The 4,926-nt window shown below is 38.6% G+C and overlaps 2 long non-coding RNA genes across 2 annotated transcripts in view; one reads left to right on the top strand and one right to left on the bottom strand.

Moving 5' to 3' along the window:
* The window catches only part of LOC109310797, a 15,695-nt gene that overhangs the window by 2,462 nt on the left and 8,307 nt on the right, over window positions 1-4,926 (top strand). Inside the window, exon 2 of the long non-coding RNA XR_002101324.1 lies at window positions 3,501-3,506. This is a non-coding gene — a long non-coding RNA (uncharacterized LOC109310797). The remainder of the gene's footprint in view (window positions 1-3,500; window positions 3,507-4,926) is intronic.
* LOC109310796 overlaps window positions 1-4,926 on the bottom strand; it is a 26,095-nt gene that overhangs the window by 15,352 nt on the left and 5,817 nt on the right. The window lies entirely within an intron of this gene.

Below are 4,926 nucleotides of genomic sequence, written 5' to 3'. Positions count from 1 at the left end.
GGAGGCAAAGAAATCGTTAAACATGTTAGCTTTGCCGTCTGATGTGATGACCAAGTTTCCCATGGCGTCCTGCAAGGGTCCCATGGAAGAAAACAATTTCTTCCCCCTTGCCGTGAGGTGGCTGCCATCTCTTCCCAATAAGCCTCTAACCTGGAACAGCGTTCCACAATCATAAAATCCCAAACTGTCACTGTGGCACCAAGTCAGTGTTGTTAATATTAACAAAAAATGTGGAATGCATATGAACCTCCTATCTCAAAACTTAATTCAATTAGTTTCTACTAGAGCTCAACATAAGGTCTAACTTTGGAGGAGAGTCTACTTAACATCTGTCTGTTTTGTGGTCCTTACATCTGAATCATTGTGTACTAGTCTTGTTAGAGACATAATACTGAACTAGACTGACCCCAGACTGATCCTGTATGACCATTTCTTTGGTCCCCAGTAAGGCCTACTGTGAAAGGTAGGCCTACTGAGCATGACCCGCAAACATTACACTTGCATGTGACTCTAGAGGCACAAGTTAGATGTTTAACAAATTTGTACAAAGATACATATCAAAATCCAATAGTGGTTTTCTGATTATTCATCATATATTGTAATTACAACTGGACCATTTATTTATGGGAAAACACACTTAGTGTCACATCTGTATAAAACAATGATGAAATTTTGCTTTCAGTTAGTCACTCTTCCCTGACACAAATTTGGCATAATGGTGATAAGAATGTGTAGGAGTTGTATTTGTGCAGTATTTTGTAGTGGCTGTGGAAGTCTCTGAAGTCCTGTTCGGTCATTGATTCAGTGCATGGTCTTGGCAAGCCATCTTGGCCTGGATCCTCCTTTTCTCTCTAAGGGAAGTCCCAACTTTCTAGCATCGTGACATTTCTGAAAGACTTGCTTGCCTATGGAATGAGCCACAAATTGACCAACCCAAACTGACCAACCCAAAGATCTACATTTAGCCAGCAATCAAATTGTGGCCACTGGTTCCTATATAGATCGAAGTGTTTCCAATAGCCTTGGCCTCCCCTTGACTGTGGCATTAGTGCTACTGTCTTTGAGATCTTGGCTTTCCAAGGTAAAGGCAACTCTGGAAAAGTTAAAAGAGCCTTGAGCTGCATTAACAGTCAATTTGGCTTTCTGTTGTACATTGGAAATCTCTACACATCTCTGTTTTCATGGGGGTCTTGGGCAAGGGGATCAGTATGAGCAAGACAATAACATCTCAACATGTACGTAGTTAGAGATCCATGTGGAAGAGAATAACTCCAAATAACAGAATGGGTTTGCCTGTTCAAGGCCTTTAAAAGGAGAACTTGACCTTTGAGTGCCTTGATTATTCATCTATAGAATGAAGATAATACTGTCCCTTCAAAGTTGTAGAAGAATACTTAATGAATATTGTTAAGGTCTTGAAATCCTCAGATGAATGGTGCACTGCAGTATAATGGCAAAATACTATTTCACTGAACATTTGTCATTTAAAAAGCTTTATGCCTAAAGCCGTAATCAAACATTACAAGATGACAGTAGTTTCATTTTTGTCACTATTGCATCTCTTCTTCCCTCAAGGTGCATATGTAGCTGAATTGTATATTTGTGTTGAGGGACTATTGATATGGTTTTGGAATATCATAATGATAATAGAATTTAAGTTTCTTGGGTGGGGGGGGAGTGTACATTTTGTTGTTGTTCGTTTTTTTTAAGAAGGGATGTTTTCCTGCATGTGCGGATCATGGTACCTTATCAAACGTGTTTTTTTCCTTCTTTTAACCACAGTCCTATTAGTGGTGCCAGGTCACAGTGTCTTCAGGATGGCTTATTTCAGACAAAGACCATTATTTTTAGTTATTCACTAGAAGCTATCCCCTACTAGATTCACATCCTCTTCTCTAGTGTCACTGGGACAAATTAACCTCTGGTGCAACTCCCCTACAGTCATGAGTTTCATGATGGAAGAATTTACCCTGCTGTTTTCCATTATCTTAAATCACATACAGCAAAAAGCATGGGTTTTCTTTTGGAAGAACAACAGAAAACCTTGAATATTCAATAGCATCTGCTACAATGGAAATAACAGGTTCAAATGCTGGTCAAGAACACTTACTCAGATGGTACAAAATTGCTTCCGATTTAGATGTCTGCCTCCAGGCCAGAATCTCCTGGTCCTGGCAATCTTGCTGTAAACATTATTGTTTGAACACAACCAAACATTTTAAACACCCATTGACTTTAATGGGATAGAATAGGCCTTAATGTAATATTCCTTTTTAAACAGCAGATGACACTGCAGAGCAACATAGTGCTGCATTTTCTCGCTCTCATTTTATACCTGTGCTAAGATGTGTCCCTTTTCCAGAAGACAATACAAGTCTCAGGTTCTCAGCCATACAGATTCCCCAGTGACAAAAGAAAACTAACTGTGCACACACCTTCTTATGGTTTCCCATGAGATGTTAGCTCTATTGTAGGAGATTCTGCCTGATGCTTTTGTTGCATCATCAATATTCAGGGATGCTGTTTATCTGAAACTTGTTCAGACATGACATAAAAACAGTAACTATTCCATTCCTCCAGTATTGTTTTTTGTTGTAATGAAAAGGAAACTGAGGCACAGGTACAAAAAAAGGTTCTATCCTAAAAAATAATTCTGATAAGATGGCTTCATGAATGTCCATTTGCCCCTTCTCTGGTGTTCAGATCACATTTTGTCAGCTTCTAAATTCTCCAAGAGAACATTTCTTACTAATTGTTGTCCTTGGATATTCAACATCAAGCTGACATGCATGTAGAAATAAATAGAAATCCATAAATCACAACTAAGTTAATGATTCTGTTAATGATACATCTGTCAGAAGCAACCAGTTTCTTCCAGCTGCATTACCTCTGTCATGCTAACAAAGCTAAATAAAATAAAAAATAATGTATCTATAAAGCAAGCAGAGGACTCTACAAGCCCATACAGAGCAGATCCTTCAAGGAGTTTCTTTTTCTTATATTTTTATAACCATACACATGCTTTATGTGACTTGCCAAGGCCACAGAGGAAACAATTGGCAAAGCCTGACTCACAGTCCTGTGATTAGACATTCTCTGTATTTCTCAATTAAACAGTATTAGCCAATCACATTAAATCCTGGCTCCATTGAAATCAATGCAAAATTCCCACTGCTGTCAGTGTAACCAGGATTTCACCCTTAGTACAAGCTTGGGTGCCTGCTACATTGGAGGAATAACTACTTTCCTATGCCTATTATAGGAATATATTTACACTATAAAGAATAACGATTTTTAAAATACTTCATTTTGAAAAAAATGTAATACTTTCCTGAAAAAGCATACTTTTTACAAATGAAAAGTTATATTAAAGTCTCTTCAAGAGCTGTTTTGTTTGCTAGCAATAAAACATTTTTCACACTCTAAAGTAATATTCTAATCTTATTCCAAATAAAATTAACAATTAGAATAATGTTCATCTCAAAAGGGGCAGAACCAAGCCATGAGTATTTATTCTTCAAAAACATGCTTCCTGCTTTAAGTGCTGAACAGTATACATATTGAGAGGATTAAGGTTTTCTTTAGATCAAATGAGAGATGACTTCCATGGATGGCATTTTAGTCGTGTGCATATTATTCCAAACAGTAGCAAATTCCCTAGTTCTGATTTTTAGCATCTCAGGAGGCTACCCTATTTGGGAGCAATGGCAGCCTGGCAGCACCATCCAGGTGTGGTAAATCTTGGTGTCTGATCCACCGAAGTTAAAAATGATAAGGCTTATGCTTGGCAATGCTGTTGTTCCCACTGCCAGGCTTCTTCCTCTTCTCTCAGTGCGGGTCCCACTGGGAATGTAACTGATATCGCTGGTGTAAACAATGATGGGCCAGTTTGGGTCTGCTACAAAAGGGATCTAAAAATAAAAACCAATTGAACTATACCATTTGTTGTACAACAGCACATATCCTTGCAGTGTAAACCAGACTGTCAGCAAAGATAAATGATTGTTCAGCAACATGCCAAACTAATCTCTGGGTTTTACAAAACAGAAACAATCCCTTTGATATTCATCTATAACATTTGATATTACATGGTCATCATTCACCATCATTGCATTTTAATGCATTTAGGTCCATAAAGTATAAGACCGTGAGTGCTATCACAATTTTAAAGAATATATATATTTATAAATAGTGCAGAAAACCCTCTCGGGAATTGCATACAGCAACTGACCCTGCGTCTAGTTTCAGTTTCAAGGAGGTTCCCCTGTAACTCATAATTCTAGTTTAGAAGAAGAAATAGGAAGACCCTATTAACTTGACTTTTTTTTATGTGCATGTCAAAAAAAGCCTCTTGCTCTTCTCCCAGGAGTATTCCTCCGAGTGCCTATTCAAACTGTATTTCTTCCATGGTTTAGGTATGTATTTGGTAGCCGTGCTGAATTTTAGCCGATTTTGGATTTAAACTTCCTTGTTGAACAACAAGAAAGATTTCTACACCTCTCTGCCTTTCTGCCATATGACACCACCAGGGAAGGAATGCTTTCTTATCTGTACATCAAAGAGCAATTCACAAAGACACTCTCATGGACCCAGAGGAACAGACTTCCACCTTCAGCTTCCTCTGTGCAAAAATGAAGTTTATTTTCTACCTATGGGGACATTTTACCATCTTTATTTTTCCCTGAGCCTGAGGAAGGCATGTGTGCCTGAAAGCTTGCAGAAAAAGATTTTTTTTTTTCAATTTCTCAGTTGGTCTAATAAAAGGTGTCATCTCTCTCCCCATTCTCATTAAAAAACTGGGGGACTGTGGTGTTGACACCTACACAGTCAAATGGGTCACCAACTGGCTGAAGGGTCACACCCAGAGAGTGGTGGTGGACGGGTCATTTTCGACCCGGAGGGATGTGGGCAGTGGGGTCCTGCAGG

Source organism: Crocodylus porosus, unplaced genomic scaffold (assembly GCF_001723895.1).
Source record: "Crocodylus porosus isolate Cpor-Errol unplaced genomic scaffold, CroPor_comp1, whole genome shotgun sequence".
Lineage (NCBI taxonomy): Eukaryota > Metazoa > Chordata > Crocodylia > Crocodylidae > Crocodylus > Crocodylus porosus.
The sequence above is the reverse complement of the archived record's forward strand: the minus strand, read 5'-3'. Positions and strand labels throughout refer to the sequence as shown.